Below are 21,924 nucleotides of genomic sequence, written 5' to 3' on the forward strand. Positions count from 1 at the left end.
GTACAAGGCAGAGACCAAACCATGTAATAATTCATTTACTTTTACACCTAAAACCTGCAGTCTCTTATTGTATTTTAGGAAAGGGAAATTACTGATCCCGAGGTCATGGGATTAATCAGTTGCATTCACAACCAGAGGAGATTTGACATCTTAAGCATTTCTTCAGACCTGGAATACTGTAGCTACATGGCACTAGATGAGCGGTTTGTTGATCAGATAACCAGCGGTGCGCAAAATTCTGAGCTGCGACCCCCTTCCTGGGAACCGCAGCATTCGCGCCCCCGCTCCCAATGTCTCCATGTCAAATGACGTCGCGAGTCATGTAACGTCACGTGACCCCCACAGCATCATTAGACGCGCGTTGCCATGGTGACCAGGGCCGCCAACAGGGGGGTAACAGAGGGTACTGTCGTCCCATGCCTCGTGAGTCCGGGCCCCCTACGCAGCCATTCCCGTTAAATAAAAAAAAATGTAAAAGTTTTTTTTTTTCAAAATGGCGGCGATTCTCCCGTGCATGCGTAGGGCAAGCAGGGTGTCCGGCCTGCTGCCTGTGGGCCCACCTGCTGCCTGTGGGCTCACCCCTCAGCTCCCTCCCGCCCCCAATGTGGGACGAGGGGAAGTGTCATAGATTCCCCTGCGCACGCCAACTCAACTTCCCCCGCGCGCCAAACCCAATTTCCCCAGCGCGCGCCTCCTGTTCCGTGGCAACAATCGCAGAATTAGCCCACCAGACTCAGAAGCTGCCCCCTCCCCCCTGCCTGTGGGCCCGCCCCCCAGCTCCCTTCATGCCCGCCCGCCACCCAGCTCCCTCCCCACCCCCAATGTGTGACGGAGGGGAAGTGTCAATTGAGATTCCCCTGCGCGTGTGCGCGCCAACTCAACTTCCCCCGCGTGCCCAACTCAATTTCCCCAACGTGCCCAACTCAATTTCCCCAGCGCGTGCCTCCTGAACTGGGAAACAGCCGTGGGATTAGCCCGCCAGTCTCGCCAGCCTCCTCCCGAGCCCACCTCCCGTGCCCCCTCCCCCTGAGCCCTCCTCCCACCCCGGGCAGCTGCCACGTGGATATCGGGGGCAGGGGGGGAAGCGACTGACGGGCAAGGAAGAAGGAAGCAGCACTGGCTCCCACCCGGTCAAGGTAAGTCACCCACCCAGTCACTGTCACCCACCCGGTCAATGTCACCCACTGTCACCCACTGACCCAGTCACTGTCACCCACTGACCCAGTCACTGTCACCCACTGACCCAGTCACTGTCACCCATACAGTCACCCAGTCACTGTCACCCACACAGTCACAGTCACTGTCACCCAGTCACTGTCACCCACCCAGTCACTGTCACCCACCCAGTCACTGTCACCCACCCAGTCACTGTCACCCACCCAGTCACTGTAACTGTCACCCAGTCACTGTCACCCACACAGTCACTGTCACCCAGTCACTGTCACCCACCCAGTCACAGTCACTGTCACCCAGTCACTGTCACCCACCCAGTCACAGTCACGGTCACCCAGTCACTGTCACCCACCCAGTCACAGTCACTATCACCCAGTCACTGTCACCCACCCAGTAACAGTCACTGTCACACAGTCACTGTCACCAAGTCACTGTCACCCAGTCACCAAGTCACCAGTCACCCACCCAGTCACTCACCACCCACCCAGTCACTCACCACCCACCCAGTCACTGTCACACACCCAGTCACCCAGTCACCCAGTCACCCAAACCACCCAGTCACCCAACCCACCCAGTCACTCAACCCACCCAGTCACTAAAGTCACCCACCCAGACACCATAATCCAGTCACCAAAAGTCACCAGAGTCCCCAACCAACCACCCACCCAGTCACCAACCCACCCACTCAACCAATCACCAACCCACCCAGTCACAAACCCACCCAGTCACAAACCCACCCACTCACCAACCCACCCACTCACCAACTCACCCAGTCAGCAACCCAACCACTCACCCAGTCAGCAACCCACCCACTCACCCAGTCAGCAACCCACCCAGTCACTCACCCACCCACCCAGTCACCCACTCACCCAGTCACTCACCCACCCAGTCACACACCCACCCAGTCACTCACCCACCAAGTCACTCACCCACCCAGTCACTCACCCACCCAGTCACACAAGTGTCACTCACCCACCCAGTCACTCACCCACCCAGTCACTCACCCACCCAGTCGCTCACCCACCCAGTCAAACCCATCACTCACCCACCCAGTAACTCAACCACCCAGTCACTCACCCCGTCACTCACCCACTCATTCACCCACCCACCAAGTCACCCAGTCACTAAAAGTCACCCACCCAGTCACCATAACCCAGTCACCAACCAACCCACCCAGTCACCAACCAACCCAACCAACCCGAACCCAGTCACTCAGTCACCAACCCACCTACTCACCCAGTCACCAACCCACCCAGTCACCCACCCACCCAGTCACCCACCCACCCAGTCACTCACCCACCCACTCACCCACCCACCCACTCACCCACCCAGTCAAACCCATTCACTCACCCACCCAGTCACTCACCAACCCAGTCACTCACCCACCCAGTCACTCACCCACCCACCCAGTCACCCACCCACCCAGTCACTCACCCACCCATTCCCTCACCCAGTCACTCACCTGTCTTTTGTTGAAAATATAAAAATAAACAGGTCGCATTGTAATGTTTTTTTTCCGTATTACAATAAGAAAACAATTAAGTAAAAGTTGTGCGCTAAAAATGTTTTCCCGTGGAAGGTGCGCTATGGGTTCGGGGGGGGGGGCTGCTCCTTTCATTTGTCCTGGGCCCCATGATTTCTGTTGGCGGCCCTGATGGCGACACATCGCCGAAGACCCGGCTGGCAGCAGGTAAGTGAGTTAGAGGCCTCACGCCTCCCCCGGCATTTAAATGCCGTAGGGAAGAGCGCGGGGCCTCTGTAACCACCCGGGCCCCCCCTAGAAATCCTCGCACCCCCAATCTGCGCACCGCTGATAATCTCCACTTTGCAAACGATATAATTCTCCAATTGGAACAACAGACTTCAAGGACAGACGGTTTTGTATTTGTTACAGTAAGTCTTTGTCATAACAGAAACGGATCAATTGAAGTGTTGGTCCCTTCTCTCTCTCTCTTTGTGTCATACTGTCTCTTTGTGTCATACTGTCTCTTTGTGTCATACTGTCTCTTTGTGTCATACTGTCTCTTTGTGATGGGGGGGGGGGGGCACACATCAGGAAAATAAATTCTTGTTATATCACTGTCTTCCACAGGAGGAAAATACAGATGTATATTATTGCATAATGTATTCCTGTAGTGCCAATGTTATTATGTCATCCTAGGAATGGAAGGAACACATCTGTTTAACTATTTGTGTGAGTGACGGATGTAAAAAGAAAATTGCAAATCCCTTGTGTGTTACCCTCATTCTAAGGTGGGAGGAATACATTTGTTAGGCTCTTAATTCTGATTTCGACAGTGTTAATAGATAACCTTTTTTATGGATGGACTTACTGGGCTATAGTTCCCATATTTATCATTTTTGCTATATCACTTTATGGTGGGATAGACAGACTTGATAGCCAATGTTGCTAATTACCTTGGATATGAGAGGGGGAGGCCTTTAAGAGATCTGATTTTGGCATAAACTCGGTGTTCCTCCATGACCAGATAGCTGAAGGTTGTTGCAGTTTGCTGGCCTTCAAGAAACTGTAGGCCAAGAAGAAAGATGAGAAGAAGCCCACGATGATGCCAAAGTTGAATTTTAGCCGCAAAATCTGAGCACACTGAAATCTCATTGCTGATCAATTCTATAAAAAAAAAACATACACAGAGAAAGAGCTTAGATTGTCAACATTTCAAAGGAAATATTTAACCCTGTGATTCTAAACACTGTCCTGAAGTAAAGGAAGGTTCGATTTGAGGATAACTAGTGTTCATAAGTAAACACTTCCTGCCAGAAATAAACAACAAATTCAGGTACAGATTGTACAAGTGTTGGATAAGAATTCCGGATCACTCAAGTCCCTTGTTTAGACCAGTGGTGTGCAAACTTTTTTTGTTGTGCCCCTCCTGCCTGCTCTCCTCCGTTGTTACGCATCATGTGACCCGCAGCATCATTTGACACCACATTGCAAAGGTCACACGTCCTGAAGCCGGCTGAATCTCAGTAAGTATAGGATGCAGAGGCCTCACGCGGTCCCCCGGCATTTAATTTCAATGCCTTTGGGGAATAGCACGGGACCTCTGCAACCATCCACACACCCCAAAAAAAATATCAGCGGGCGCGCCCCCCAGTTTGCGCACCTCTGGTTTAGACCAATGTTTTTCAACGGGGGTTCTGCGGGCAACCCTAAAGGGTTCCCTGCAATTTTCAAGTAATTTGAAAATTGTTCCAACTATAGAAGAATTTACAATGCATCTGATCTCATATGCACTATCAGGGAGGGTTGGGGGTTCCTATATTCCCACTATAATTATAGGGCTCTTTAACCCCCAAAAAAAGATTCAAAACCACTGGTTGAGAAAGATAGACTAATTGTTTTGCTAATTATTTGATTAGTCCTATAGCGAGACTAATAGATGTGCAATTATCTTCAAAGGTGCTTTGTAAAATTGTCAGGAAAATGTCGGTATATAAAGGGCCAGGTGACTGTGCACATCACTGTTAATGTCTAGTGAATTTTTTAAGTGAAGCTTAATTATGCAGAAATCTCTACAAAAAAGGGCACATTTTGTCTGGTTCGCATAAACACATATAAAAATAGCTACATGATAATAAGTTATATGATATAAAAGTACAGGAAAAAGTAACAATTATTGATGGGAGAAGAATGAATCTTTTTTTTTTTTTTCAACTTATTCTTTATTTGTTTTTTTGTTTTGTTAAGAAAAATGGGGAGTGGGATACAAAACACAAAAAGGGGAACATGTTACTTGCATATCACATACAGTTGTATCAAGTGAATAACACATTCAATGGGGAGACAATAATGACATCACTGTTATTACAGCGTTTAAAGTAGTGAATACAGAAAATTAACTCAAAAGACTTAAAAGGGAAAAAAGAAAAAGAGGGAAATGTCATTGCTTTTAGAATATTCATTTCTTTTGTTGTCACACCGGCTTAACCTCCATGCATTTATAGAGTATCCGAATCTGGATACTGGATACCCTCCAGGCTCACCTCTGCATTTTATACAATTACGATTCCTTATCACACCAGGGTTGTCTCAATAGTGAAGCTCTTGTTATTTATTGTTATATATATTTTTTTTTTTTTTTTTTTTATTAATTTCCTTAGCTTGTGTGTTTTTACCCCACCTATTTTTTGGTTTTCAGGACTGGAGAGTAGCTCTCGAAAGATATCTATTCCCTATATAGGTTCTCCACGGTTCCCAGACGTCTATGTATTTCTGTACTGTGTCGTTTTGCATCTCCGTCAGTTTTTCCATAAGACAGATCCTCCATAATCTCGCTTTTACAGCGTGTATGGCCGGCTGCTGTTCCTGTTTCCAGTCTTTGGCTATTTCGCATCTGGCAGCTGTATATATGTGTGTCAGGAGTTTGTCGTCAGTTTTTTCTATGCTTTCAATTGGTCTGCATAGTAGTACCTTCCAGGGGTCTAGGGGGAAGTCATACCCAAGAATTGTCTGAGCCATATCATGTGTGGCCCTCCATAGCTTTGTTACCTTTGGGCACGTCCACCACATATGTATAAACGATCCCTGCTGGCCACACCCCCTTGTACACACTGGGGACATGTTTCTAGAAAATTTGGACAATCGTAGTGGGGTGTAGTACCATTGGTGGAGCATTTTATATGCATTTTCCTTTATTAATACACATGTGGAGCTCTTTGCTATTCCTTCAAATATGTTATCCCACTGCTCTTGATCTAGTTCTCCCAGCTCTTCTTCCCACCTCGCCCTCCATTTGGGCTTTATCTCCAATTCCTGTTTACCGTCTGCAAGTATGCTGTAAACTTTAGAGATTAGGCCCTTTTTGTCCTCCCCCATGAGGCACAAATCCTCAAATGTTGTGAAATCGCTATACGGACCTGTCTTCTGTATGTGGTCCCTCAATTGGAGATACCTAAAAAAGGCCGAATCAGGGAGGCCATAGTCTCTCTTTACTACCTCAAACGTCTTAATAGCATTGTTTGCCCATAGATCTTTTACCCTTATGATATCTGCCTTGCACCATTCTTTAAACGCTGTTGGTTCCGTGCCCGGGATAAAGCTAATATTGTCAAATAGTGGTGTCAACTGAGATTTGTTGGTGGATAGCCCATGTTTAAGTTTCAATGAATCCCACATGGCTAGCGAGTGTGTGATAGATTCCAGGGGCACCATCAGTGCTGGTCTTTCTTTCTTTGTTAACCACAGTATCATTTCTATGGATGACCCAGATATCACATCGGACTCAATTTCCACCCACTTTTTCTTCCGTTTATGTGCATGCCAGTGAACCAGTTGGCTTACATGCGCCGCTTGATAATATTGCCACAAGTGTGGCAAAGCTAGCCCCCCTGACTGTTTGGATCTATATAATGTGGGCAGTTTTATTCTCGCTTTTTTGTTATTCCATATGAATTTTGTGATAGCTTTCTGCAGCTCATGCATGTCCCTGGCTCTGACCTGTACTGGAAGTGTGTGGAAAAGGTACAATATTCTTGGCAATAAATTCATTTTGATGGCAGTTATTCTACCCAACCATGATATATGATATCTGGACCATTCTTCTAATTCTTTTTTCAGCGTTTTTATTAGTGATGGGTAGTTGGTCTCATATATAGTGTCGGGTGTGTTAGTCAACCATATTCCCAAGTACTTTATAGCCTGTTTCTTCCACGTGAAATCAAAGTTTATTTTTATTAGCTTTAGTTGTTCCTGAGGGAGATTTATATTTAGGGCTTCGGATTTTTCGTTGTTTATTTTAAACCCCGATAGTTTCTGGAACTCTGACAAGTTACTAAATAAGTTTGGGAGCGAGGTGAAGGGTTTTGAAATGGTTAACAATATGTCATCGGCGAACAATGCTAGTTTATATTCTTTTTGTTTGACCTTAATCCCCCCGATATCTGGGATCGCCCTGATTTGGGCTGCTAAAGGTTCTATCGCCAACGCGAACAATAGGGGTGACAGGGGGCAGCCTTGTCTTGTGCCAAGAATGAATCTTTTAATAATGGGTGGTGGTAGAGATGAATATCCTGTATTTCTAGGCACAATAGAAACATGTGATGCATGCCCCATCCGATACATTTGTTAATCCACTAAAGAAATTATAGGGTTAATTTGTCAGCCATGAACCCTTTGAGTGCCGGAGTGGTCATGGTGCTTGAGTACCATTGAACCTGTGGCATAATAGCGGTAACATGAGCGTCAAGGCCATTTTCTGGGAAACATAACAGAAGTCCTTCTCCTCCTCTATTTCACTACTGGCCAGAGCGCAGGAACACAGAACGCAATGAAAGTAGGAGAATACAGACCCTGAGGATGACGTAGGGACTCCTGGAGTGTCATTCCTCACGACAAAGTGACTACATTTTGAAGTACTCAAAAGGTTAAACCATTTACCCTTTTTTCAAACACCCAAAGAAAATTCCATGGGCCCATGTGTATCACAGCAAATATGGTGCAATCCTGGGGCACAGAAAACTGCACCAGATGTAACAGAGAAACTGTTATTTGCTTCCTATTTGAGTATTTATGTAATTTACCACCTATTTAGCAAAAAATACATATAATAAATGATAAGGTGCTTTATGTCTGTTGCCACTGCCAGCAAAGAGAGACAGGACAAGACTTGTTAGGAGGAGGAGACTATTTAGAAAGACCATTTTAAATCAAGTATGTGATGGGACGGAGTGCATGAAAGATGGTGTTTGTGATCTTAAGCACTTGCTCTTTCATGCAGCAAATATTGCTTCTCTAGACCCCGCTGCTGTGGCAAAAATTCTCATTAGCCTCAAGGACAAATATGCTGGGTAGAAAAAGACACCGAAGTTTACCAATAATTCAAATAGCGCCCAGTCATAAAAGAAGTACTATATATCGGAGGCCCAGAAGCAGAATTGTTATTGTCCATCCTCAAATACAAGTATGTTACTGTATGTTGGAGATCATGTGCAAGACGCACGGTAATACAAATAAAACAAGCAAAGAAGACTACTATTTGGAGAAGGAAACAATTGGAAAAGTAGCGAGGCACGGCAAACAAATGCAGGACGGGTTTTTTTTTCCCGCGTTTCACACCGAAAGGTACTTTAGCAAACAGTTTTTTCACATGATTAAAAGCGCCCTTAAGTAGTGGTTCCTGATAAACGTGAACAGGTAAGTGCAAATCAAATCTGGTCCGCCACGAACCAGGATACAAAGTATCCACTAGACCAGATAAAATCTATACTGGATCACACCACTTGAGGGGACATACATACATGAAACACATACAAAGTATCAGACTGCAAGTGTCTTGACAGTCTGCAACAAAATAGCGAAATGACTAAAACCATGTGAACTTGCTGATGCTAGAGATCAGGAAAGCGTTAATATCTCCCAAAACCCTATTGTAACCACGTACGTGGATATAATGTAACAATATATAAATACTCATTGGTAATAAACAAATAATTAAATAAACTATCAATAATCCTAATTATAAAATAGGGAAACAAAGATGAAAAGTGAATATACATAGAAAATACTGATATATATACTAAAAGATTGAAAAAATGAAAATGGATAAAGACAACAACTGAATGACCCAAACACAAAACAAACATTAAATAAGTAGCAATCCATGTGAAAACTTAAATCTATATATTGTTTAATGTTTACGAAGTCATAAAGTAGTGAAATAATAAAATAACATATGAAGTCGAAAGTTCCCAAAACAAAGAAATCGTCCAAACGTGGGACACTGGCTGACTGTAGAATGGCAAATTTATTTAAAGATTGGCTTGTTGACATTCAAAGCCCAATGTTTTGGGGAGACAAACCCACCCTTTGTCGGTTAAAAGACAGACTCACTACATCCAGCTCCTTTATATACAATATATTTAATTATTTATAAAAATGTTTTACCAGGAAGTAATATATTGAGAGTTATCTCTCGTTTTCAAGTAGGTCCTGGGCACAGAGTTATGATGACAGATACATGGTTACATTAAGTGAACAGGGTTATACATTATGTATAAAGACATTGCATGAACAATTCAACATATTTTATCTTTTAGGCGTATGCAACAGTTACAGACCAGATTAAAATGTAAGACAGCTTTAGTTTTGACAGAACTTAGACTGGTGGCGGCTGTGAGAGTCTCCGGTACATTGTTCCAGGTGTGAGGCGCTCGGTAAGAGAAGGGGGTGCGGCTAGATACTTTGTTGAACCTTGGGACCGCAAACAATTGATTGTACAAACAATCTTTAGATATTTATACAAAAAGTCTTAAAATGGACAGACAGGGGAAAATAAAATCACACCTTCCTTTAACAATAATAATGCTCAAACCAGCATCCATTATATTTTAACAGTTAGCTCTACCTATTATGCCTCTCAACTTTAGGACAATTACAGATTGTTTTAACACATTGTTATACATTACTGCATCATTTTAATAAGATGTAATATTAAATCATTTCCTTTTTCTATTTATCCTTGTTATTCAATTATTTTTATTCAACAGGATATACTGTATGGGTATTCACTGACCAAACCATGAGACTCCATTGTAAAGAAACAGACCAACACAGACCAACGTTAGAATATCCATCAATTATTGAAAACATTGGTCCGGAAAAGGCAAACTTTGGTAAAGTTTTGTTAATATCGAACCAGCTAGAAAATAAATGACGAGCATTATTAACCCAATGTTAAGTAGGGATATATCAATATTGCAGTAATAATTTATCGGGTGAGTATTTGCGTAAATCGCGATGCGGGAATTAACTAGGCCATTAATAAATGCACTAATACCGCATCACGACCATATTTCTATCATTAGTTTCTGTAATAACTATTATCACAGAAGCCTATGATATAAAGACCATTAACCCCCTTGATGTCTGTGGTTACCAAGGTATATTACAGGCACCAAAGTGGTTAATACATGTGGGAGGGGGTGAAGTTATAGGGGTTCTCACAGGTTGAGCTTTATGATTTGAGTTAGGGTTGTGCTTTGAAAGAAGGGATGTAGCATACCCCATAAACTATTGATTAACTATGTTTGCAATGTCAGTGGGATTTGTCATAGTATCCTCCTTTTTTTATATTAGTTGGTTGTTAATGGCTTGAAGGCTGGAATATATTGATGTTGACCTTTCAGAGTTTGCTGAATCTCATGTATTTTGATTGTCAGAGTCAAGGCATCCCTAAAGTGGTAAAGTGCAATAAGGTTGATTGTAACCCAGGAAAGGTGGGCCCCCCACACACTTCTTCTGAGAAGCGGTGCATGGGTATCAGAGTTTTAAGAACTCTGTTCGGAAATAATAAGATGCAGAATCGGGTATCAAGTTGATTCTGTACCAAGGGCAGCTGTTAAGATCAGGCAGAAAATGTTATGGGTTAAAGTTTCTAAATATTTGAGTGATTATAACTTTAGGGCTTGATTTGAGTGGTCTGATTTTCTTTACACAGTACACTATTGCATATTCAATGAAAATGTCAGGTAGGATAATAGCGGATTGGATTATGTTAGGACAAGATGATAGAATCCAATCTAGTAAGGAATGGTTGCATGCTTTTAGGTTTATCCATGTATGTTTGAAAATTAGTTTGGTTACATTTAGTGACTTTAATTGTGTCCATTTTTTTTGTTTTTAGGGTCAAGCCAATTGAGGTTGAAATTACCAAAGAACTAACAGCTCACTTTTCACATTCAGAGAGTAAATTGTGCCAAGAAAGTGAGTCATACTGTATCAGTCAGGGATTGTAGTTTGGCTTTAGGGGGTAGTAGATGCCAGCAATAAGAACAGGCTTAGAGACGAGGACGGACATGTTACCATCTAGGATTTCAAAAGAGGATGTGCTTAGGGAAACTTTTTGCAGTGTGAATTGTAAGGTGTTTTCAATATAAAATAACACCCCTCGTCCTCTCTTTGACCTATCTTTCATAAAAATTGAGTATCAGTGAATGTAGGTACAGTAGATGCATCAAGGGTTTGGGGAGTTAGTCATGTTTCGGTGGGAATTATGACTTTAGGCTTATGCAGAAGGCACCATGCCATTAGTTCATCCAGTTTGAACAGCAGGCTTTGAATATTTATATGGGTGACAGATAGTGCCTTTTAGAATTTGAAAGCAGAATTATCAGAGGTATTGGACAGAGTTGAAAAGGAGTGGCCTGGGTTGAGTTTAATTACCCCCTACTAACGAGAGTCTCATGGTGAGGTGCTCATTGTCCAGAGATCTGCACATGGCCCAGGTATAATAATGTCCTTGCCGGGGCACCCTGGACCCAGATACATAGGGCGACATGCCCAAATATGGTCATGCCTATGTTTAGCATCACAAAAATGACCCCGCTACTGCTTAAGTACTGAACGTGAGATGCTCACCAGGTAATACTAAATGAATTCAAAAGAACAGGAAGCCTAGTTTCCAAGCACTTAATTACTCATGATGATTTGTGAAATAATTAAAATCGTTTAATGTCAACAAATGAATTAAAATAATGAGTGTTAAAATCAGACGAAACTTTTATAGTGACTATGATCGTTGTATTAGTATTATATAAGTGCTTACGATCATACAAAAATGTATAATTGATGACTAGGGTAAGACATCATATAAGGTTAATTAGGGGTTAACCTCTACAACGGGATTCTACGGTGACTATATAAACTTAGACACATCCTATGGGACCTCCCCCCTTGAGTTACGTGCCCTGAAGAAGCATTCTACGTGAAATGCGTGCGGTGGCAAAACTCCACATGTACGCGCAGGACGTCTACTCTCTGACCGCAGCACTTAGGAAATGGTAACATTGTTGCGGAGTTCTGCACTGAAGTATTCATTACCTACTTGTAGCGCTCCTCCCGGGGATACTATTAAGAGCAGAGCGTTCTGTATCGGGGACCTGACACCGATCCTCTGACCGTGCTATTAGTGGCTCCTTTATGGAAAAAAAGAAGTTTATTCTATCAATTTTTAGTCCACGTCCTAGAGAGCAATCTAGGCTGTTACAAGCACTTCTCCATTGATTTCAGTGCTGATATGATCTACACGATCAGCGCAGATGCAGGAACGTGCCATCAATTAAGCTACAATTAGATCCTAACTTTGATCTCCACTAGCTACTGTGTTGTTTGATTGCACCTCTGTACAGACATCCCCACAGATATGAAGTACCTGATCAATGTGGATGCATGCGTGTGCTGCTGAGTTGACTTGACTTGCGGCTTTGAACTAAGTAAAGCATATTTTTCAAGCTTAATAGCTCAATTATTAAACAGTGAAATGCACCTCTCTGCATACATCCACGCTGATAATATTAATAGAATCAGCACAGATGGAGGAGTGTGCTTTCTTCTACAAGTAGCTACTGAACCTCAGATCAAAGAATAACACCCTTATTGTGATACGATACACCTGTATTGACATCCACACTGACAACCTATTAGATCAGTGCAGATGCAGGAGTGTGTTTGTTACAATACAACATTGTTGCAACATTACTTTATTGCTTCAATGTGTATGAGAGCCACAATATGAGACATTATTCATTATTCAATAGATCACTGTTTCCCAAATGGGGTTCTGTGGAACCCTGAGGTTCCACGGAGCTGTCCCAAGGGTTCCACCATGGCTCTCCTCCACCCCCCTCTCCCCCCACTCCCCCATAGCGGCTGTGGAGAGGGTGAGCAGCCACGAAGAGACAGACTGTTTGCTCCACTGAGGCTCGTGCGGGAAGCCCCGGCTCTGCACGCTGCTCATTCGGGGAAGATGCCGCTAGCGCAGCTGGCTGACCCGTGGCAAAAGCTGCCGGTGAAGAAAGTGGAGAGCGAGGTGCATGAGAAGGGAGCGCGAGGAGGGAGGGAGGGTGGGGAGGGTGGCGGTTACAGCTTGCGCCGGAGCAGGAGAGCAGTGACAGGAGAGGAGGGCACATGGGATATCTACTTATAAGGAAAGTGTATGGCAGTATAGAAAGGTGTGAATGAGCAGGGGAGGTGTATAGGAAGGAGTGAGGGGAAGTGTATGGGAGTGTATAGGAGGGAGTGAGGGGAAGTGTATGGGAGAGTATAGGAAGGAGTGAGGGAAGTGTATAGGGGGAAGTGTATAGGAAGGAGTGAGGGGAAGTGTATAGGAAGGAGTGAGGGGGAGTGTATGGGAGAGTATAGGAAGGAGTGAGGGGAAGTGTATAGGAAGGAGTGAGGTGTGTATGTGTGTGTATATGTGTATGTATATAGTACAGTATATATATTATATATGTATGTATATATAAATGTGTGTGTGTGTTGTATAGTAAAGGAGTAACACGTGTATTGTAGAGCAGCGTTTCCCAAATGGGGTTCCACGGAACCCTGAGGTCCTTTAAAAATGTATTGGGACAGTGGGGGACTTTTAAAAAACCCTGGCGTTCCGTGAGCTAAAATAAAGTGTTCTGCGAAAAAAGAAAACATTTAAAAATTGCAGCCGCCAGGAGGGACGGAGACACCAACACCACTGCGGGCTCCCTTCCCCCCTACACCACTGCGGGGTCCCTTCCCCCCTACACCACTGCGGGCTCCCTTCCCCCCTACACCACTGCGGGCTCCCTTCCCCCCTACACCATAATAATAAACAAAGAATCTGATGCTAGAATTATCATATAAGTAAGAGTAAAACCGTATAATTTTTTTCCCCCTGACGGGCACGTATACAGGGCGGCTGCATTTATTTATGGGACATGAAAGAGGACAAAATGTGTAGTTGCCTTCCCCCTGGAAAAAATGTAACTTTAAATTTAAAGGTATTTGATCTTGAACCAAGAAATTTTTTCGTCTGCTGCAGATTTCTTTCTTTTTTTTTTCATGTGCTACGCTAAAAATATTTAAGGGTTTCCATTTTGTTGTACAAAATAAAAAAGGGTTCCACAACTAAATTTAATTGGGAAACACTGCATAGTCACTATACAGGTGTTGTCTGATTTTAACACCCATTATTTTATATTCATTTGTTGACAATAAACACATTATTTCACAAATCATCATCAGTGATTGAGTGCTTGGAAACTAGGGTCCCTGTTCTTTTGTATTCATGCCTATGTTTAACATAGAAAGAAAAATTAAATTGTACATGCTGTATTTAACATAGGTCACCAGATACAGGTTCCGGGTGCATGGGAATACACAGGGGGCAGAACTGTCATAAAGCCGGTGCGACCAAGACATGACACTGACAGGACCAGGCAACTGGTCAATCTCCTAGGATTTCTGGAAGCCTGTTGCCTATTTTGTCACATGGATAGATATGACATTTTGCTGAATGATACTATGTAATGAATGTTACTACAGTAAGCACATGAGCTACACGAGTCCCTAATTATGAGTACTGTAGTATGTATTTTTTAATGTGTATGGTTAAACCATTGTAACCTATAACATTTATCACAGGTTAGTGAATAAGTCCCTGATATCAGAGCTACAGTATAGTAAAATAATTTTACTCTTACAGCCCTGGAAAAAAAAACCCAGAGGGAATATATTTACTAAAGTCTCTCGACTGCAAAACTGCTCCAAATTCAGTGTTATCAAAAATATATTTGATGCACTACAGATGTTTCATTAGATAGGATAACAAACATATTATTTTCACAGTGTGGCTATCATAAATATTAATGTATTAATCATTTAAATTAATTAATACTGATTATAAAACAACTTTTTTGACTGTGTCATACAGATTATAATGTATTATTTTCACAGTATGGCTATTATAAATATTACTGCATTAATCATTTATATTTATTAATACTGATATAATAAATAAAAATACACATTATTCTGTTTTAATTTAAATTGTACCAATGAATGTATTCAACATGACACATGGCAACAAACGTCCTTGACTATGCGTTACACAGTATGTATGACGTCACATAACGACATACAACTCGCATTTATGAACACACACTTGAAGGTTTGTACAATACTACTTTTTAGTAGAGACATTTTGACTGACACAAAATGTCATTTATGATCTTAGTACAGTTGGATATGTGTATCAAGGCAAAAAAGGTTAATATTCTAAGACAAAAAGTGTACTTCAAATGTATCAAATAAAAAATCCTATTGTCTTCAATCTATAATTTTTTCTTTGATACCTGTACATATGGTGCATTTATTTGGCCAGAATTGCACCACTTTTGCCTTGATACAAACGCCCCATAGTGTTGATTGTAAGGGTCGGGTGTTTGTGTAGTAAAGCAAATGTGGGGGAAAAACTTTACTAGGTGTATGAACGAAAAAACCCTACTGCTTTCAAGTGGACAGTTCTGCTCCACTTTCACCTCGATACAGATGTCCCAAAGATCTTTGGAGATGGGACTTATTGTGCTTGTAGAATTCTATGTAAACAGTTACGTTGATTGTAATTATGAGCCATGCAATGTCTTCTTCACATTGCTATTAATTAGACTGTATTATGTTCAGGGCATTATATTTTTCTACTTGTACATCTTATGATCTCATACTTTAGTACTATGCTGGATTACACTGCACAAGCAGGTCAGCTCTCAACATAGGAATGTAAGGCTAAGGCCCCGCTCCCTCAGTCAGCGCGCCCGCACTGCAGACAGGCGGCGCGCTGACAGGAACAGACCGCAATATGCGGTCTGTAGGGAGCCGGGAGCAGGAGCGGGAGGGGGGCGGGAGCGGGGGCGTGGCCAAAACAGGTGGGGGGGCGTGGCCATGACGTGAGGGGACGGGACCATCACAGCCCCACAGCACAGCGCTACAGTCCCTCAGCCGCCCCTCAGCTCCACAGCAGCCCCTCAGCCCCTGCAATTGACCGCTCCCTGCGGTCTGTAGGGAGCGGGAGCTGGGGGCGTGGTTTGAGCGGGGGGCGTGGTTTGAGCGGCAGGGTTCTCGTGCTGTCCCCCCCCAACGTCGGTCCCTCTCCCCCCCCCCCTCCCGGAGCCCCCCTCCTCTCCCCTCTCCCGGAGCAGGGGCAGCCTTCCCTCCCCGTAGCCTCCCCGTAGCCGCCTCCCTCCCCGTAGCCGCCTCCCTTCCCTCATTGGCTGACTGCTGCACCACGTGACGCGTCAGCGCTTCTGATCACCAGAAGCTTGCAGCATCGGCCGGCTGACGCGTCACAGCACGCAGTCAGCCACGTCTGAAGGAGCCAGCGGGGACCTCCAGACTGGAGGAAAGGAGCTGATGGCCCGCGGCCGCAGCGGGTTCGCAGCTTAACATTATAGGACGAGCTTATGGGAAGTTGAGATGTTGCCAGCACTGGGCATCTCTGAAACATTCTTAAATAATTTGGAAATTGGCCAAAAATTGCAATAATTGTGGAGCATTTGTGAAAAGGGCAAAAAAGGCCACTCGTTATCAAGGCAAATGAGGTGCAATTCTGAAGGCAAAAATATGCATCAAAACAAATGTTGTGCAATTGTTTTGCCATTACACCCTTGATAGCCCCGATTGATTTTACAACAGGTGGATAGAGATGGGACATTAAACTAGTTTGCTTCACATAATCAGTGAGTATTTTCTTAAGATTGGGGCACTTGTCAGTTTATTTATGACTGTCGCGTTCTTTACATTTTTTCTAAGGGATGTTAAGTTCATTTTTTGGCCTATTTACACATTTGTTAGAATGTTTTACACATCTCTAGTGATGGCAACATCTCCAAAGCTTATAAAAAGTCATTTCTTTAAATATTTATATGAAGGTGAACATATTTGAAAGTGATAAACCGGGATAAAATACAAAAATATTTATCAATCATATCTCTCACGCATCTCTCTCTCAAGCACGAAAGCATGCACGAACCCCCATCTCTCATACACCCCTCTCTCTCTCATGCACCCCTCTCTCTATCTCTCCTTCTCTCTCTCTCTCACTCCACCCTCCTCTCTCTTCTGAAATCCAGACACAGATTAATCCGCGCCGACGGGGGATATACAATATCTCACTTTCTCCAGTTTAATCTGTGTGGGGATTTTTAACAATATGGCAATGCATTGAGGAATCCACGGATCGAATTCTTAAAAATCCGTCCGGATTGTATCCAATGGCAGATTTACAGTAAATTGATCCTCAAGGATTTTTAGTGCCCAATCCACATATGGATTTTGGTGGGAGGGGAGCATCTGGTCTAGTAAATCCATGGAAACGGATTTGGACTGGTTCGCTCATCTCTCCATAGGATGAGAAAAAATAGAGAAGTCCCGCATTAAAGTTCAACGGAGACATATATGAGGTGCAAGACTCCCATCTTGTAAAATATGATAGAAAAAGAGCACAGGAGACAAATAGGCCCCCTAACTGTATTTGGTTACACAGGTCTGCAACAGGAACCCTGCTAAAAGATAGGATCCTACTACACTTCCCAGTGTAGAACTTCATTTGCATACACAGCTTCCTGCACTGAACGAGGCACAGATACAGTTTCTGCAGAAAGTACATTCAACATACTGTACATGTAATATACACACACAAATCCAGAAGAAATGCAGAAAGTTATAGATGGGCACACACATGCACATTAAGCTCTCTGCAGACAATCAAATATCCAGACCATGAAGAGAGAAGCACAGAAATTAGGGACACTTAACATACAGGGGGTAAGTGGTCTCCAAGTTTGGTACTTTTCAATGTCCTACCCAACCTTAGATGGGACATTCCCTACAAATGTGGGACAGTTCTACTAAATGCGGTAACTTAGCAACCCTAGACACACAAACAAATCCCCAAAGGAAAAGAGAAGTAAGCACAGCTCTCTGCGTAGGTACACAGATTACACACACACACACACACACACACACACACACACACACACACACACACACACACACACACACACACACACATTATTTTTACAATATAGATCCTTACACACATACACTAAAGAGAGATACACTGAGCGCACACACATAAGCTTACATATGTTCCGCAGACAGGTGCACGACTGCACAGGGACACTGCACACAGGTACTCAATAGCAGCTCTGTAGTAAGTGTAGTTTAAAATGACCCATTGCGTTTTGGTACCTCATCTGATTGGATGTCAGCTCCTTCTTCTGTGATAGTCCTGATAACCAACCAAACAGCTTCTAGGAGGTCAGATACCATTCAGTCATTCCCAGACCTGGACACACCCCATGTGCGAGGGCTGGCTTAAGACTCTGGCAGATTGTCAGTGTGTACAGTTTGTTACACTCAGCATTGTCACAGTTGCTCTGTTGAATGGAATGACTGTTCTGGGCAATACAGGGGTTATGAGCATATGAAAAGGAGCTCAAAGATACAGGGAGTGTAATATATATGTAGCCATGCCTGTTTTGGCTACTAGTCAGCCCTCCCTGACAGACATGCCCTGGACCAATCCAGGGTTTTCCCCATCAGCAGCAGCTCCCTTGAGTGACAGGGGAGGAGGTGGGCTAAGGCCTGTGTTCTGTCCAATAAGGGGCTATGACCTTGGACCTTCCCCCTCGGTACTTAAGAGGCTGCACACCCAAATTTAGCCTGTTGTTTCTCCACTTTGAGAGAGACTGGTATCCCACAGAGGTTTTCAGGGCTCTGGCACCCTCAGTCCCCTGCCCTTAGGGAGTGGGAGTGAATACCATACATCTGACTCTAATAGGGAGTCAGGGAAGACCAAGGACCGCACTTAGTGCCATGGCCAGGGGTGGGAGTCCAGGGACCATCCGGAGGCTGGAGACCTAGTGTGTGCAGTGTTGCAGAATAAGCTGTGTATGCAGGGTACACTGTTGTATGCTGTGTACTGTGAGAAGAATAAAGAAGAGGCTGTTTATAAAATATACTCCTGCCTTGTGAGTGCAATCTATCAGGGGGAGTAGCCTGAGTTCTCCTGCAGGGATTGCCTTCACATCGATGGAGCCAGCAAGAGATGAAGACGCTGACACCAATGAGATAAAGAACTATCATCTACCCCAGAATCCTGGCTGTGAGGTGCCAGTAATTCTTCCTTCGTGACCGGAGAGTTTGTTGGGTGGAGAGAACCATCGGACCCCCACGGATCATCGGTGGATTTAGGGTGAGCACACTGAGCATTGGCTTAACCCTGGGGTACCCCTCTCAACCAACATATGCCCTGACAATTCACGTATCCATCTCGGGGCAACCTCCTGGGTCCTAAGGACTCTGATCTCCAGCCGGGACATTCCCGCTGTTACCCCTTTGAGATCCAACGAGCAGGAACTTGTTTCATTTGCACACCATTATTTATTTGAAGTTTATTATTGTATTTTTTGAGTTTTAAGTGTTTTTAGACCTTACTGATTGTGATCTTAGGGACACAATCCATTATAAAAGTGTTATTATTTACCACTACCTCATTGCCTGTTTGTTTTTCTTTTCTTTTTGTTTCACTGTATCAGGGACTGGGGTTCCTTGTTTAGGAAGCTGCGGTATCAATCGGGTTTTTGTTTTTTTAACACATTTAGTATATTATATTTTTTGCCAGACCCTCCAAGCTCCGGATTGGTTCATGTCACATGATTAACTGTATTTTCAATTAATATTATGTTTTAGTCCTTTATTTTTAGTAGCATCTATATTTGGCACATTCCATTTCTTTTTTTGCTTTTGCGCTTCACTTAAAATGTGTGTGATCGGCACACACACAATTTTTTTCATGCATTTAAAACGGCTGAGGTGTAGACACAATTAAATGTTTTTTGGTACTTTACGAAACCTGGGTTGAGTAGTAAATCATATTCAATATTTTTAGAAATAACTACTTCCACAACATTGATGTTGTCCATTGTGTTGTATCAACTATAAAGTCCAGCGTATTCTCCGGGCTGTGTAAAGTTCAGGGCCTGTTCCAGTGGTCTCCTAGTCTTCTGTCACTCCTTTCTTATGGATGAGGATAACTGTGGCATTACTTCATTGTTTTGAAATATTCCTGTACTTTAAGCAACATGTAAAGAGTTTTGCAAGGATTTTCAATATTGCGGTGCAAATTTGTGTATAAAAATCCAAGACATATTTGGATTTTGTTTCCCCCTAAACAAGGTGGCTGCTGGTGCTGCTTTTACCTGTGGGCTCACTGGGAGCCTGAGCCTCCACCACGGAGAGCCTGAGGTGCAAGAACAACGATATCGGTGCAGCGCCTCCACCTGAGGGGATCCCAATGTAGTGGGAGGAGCCCCTCACAGGATCCAAACAATGAACACACACAATGTAAAATAGAAAGGCCTTTACTGTAACATATATCTTATCGCTCTATAATGGCTATAACTCCATAGGACTAAAGGTACAACTACCCACACGCCTCACATGGCTGTAACCCACGCCATGTCCCCCGAGTTCCACTCCCAACCCCCGTCCCCCCCACCCAATGTGTGAGACTGCGTGGCCCACTATGGAAAGTGTAGTGGTTGTTGGTGCACTTGTTGAAAAGGTACCTGCCGGGTGCTCCAGCGCCCGGGAAGTACTGACAGGAATCCAGATAGGGATCCGCCGATCCAGCGATGTCCTCCACGGTGCATCCGCCTCCGCGTGGGGTGGTATCCCACTGGAGTGTCCCCCCGTGATGATCGTCTCTGCGTATTCCAGTGTGATCTGAGCCCAGAACACGATTTGCAGGGATAGTTTGCTTATCCGCTGTGTCCCTGACTACTACAATGACTAACGGGGCAGGGTCCCTACCTAAGGGCCTGTCCCTATAGCAGCCACAAACTACACTGGTGAGTCGGGGCCTAGCTGGGGCCTAGGGGAAATCTGACCTAGTGCAGAGGGTCACAGACCCCTTCACACATACCTCCTCCCCTGTCTGTGTCCCAGCTCCGACTGACTCCTCCTCTTCCAGCGCGCGAACATGTATCTCCTGTTCCAGGAGACGTAGCTGTGCGATTGGCTCCCTGGCGTCACGTGGTATCCATACTCCTGATCACTATGGGGTTTGTAGTCCCTGCGGAGCCTATCTCTATGGGCCGCCATGTGCGCATAGTACACTGCGCATGTGCAACCTGCAATGGCTGTCGAAATACCTTCTGCGCATGTGCGACACTAAACAGAAACATAGATAATGATAACGCTCAATTCCAAATAGCTTATGAAGACAACATAAACACCAGGTGCATAGGGAAAATCAATTAGAGCACAAACAAGACAGTGGCCGAGGTCACATGAGTTCCTTTTTAGCACGCACTCATGGTGCAATAATAAATGAATATAGGGGGATATAGTTATCCACAGAGAAGCCTCGCATGTACCACTCACGCACAAATAATGGGGCTAATAATGGTAGCAGGACGTCTAACCTGCTAAAAACAGAAAATAATACATTTTTAATAATACAATCAACAACGCCGAAACAAGTGAACGTATGTATCAGTGAATAAAATAAAGATTAAAAATAAATCCCCAGATAGGGAAGGTGCTATGGAGAAAACTGGTAGTGGGGATAGTAGTGCCAGCTTGTCAGATACTAATAAGCTTTAAATACCGCTGCCACATGCAAAATACACCCTTTAGTGTAACTACCAGGTGACCCAATGGTATAATATGAGGTACATAGTGTGAGTATGGAATATATCACACACAAACTCCTAACCTACAAGTAAAGACACTCCTCATGTCAACATAATATGGTGTGTACAAATTATACCTGTATGAGCGTAAAGGAGCAGACCCGCAGCCCACCTCAAACAGAAGCTAACAATAAACAGTACATAGGCTGAGTGTGCATATATACATAAACCCTTATGTGGCGTAAAACAAACCGTCACATAACACAGGCAATCAGTACCAGCATCTAG

The sequence above is a fragment of the Ascaphus truei genome, chromosome 3, assembly GCF_040206685.1.
Source record: "Ascaphus truei isolate aAscTru1 chromosome 3, aAscTru1.hap1, whole genome shotgun sequence".
Taxonomy (NCBI): Eukaryota; Metazoa; Chordata; class Amphibia; order Anura; family Ascaphidae; genus Ascaphus; species Ascaphus truei.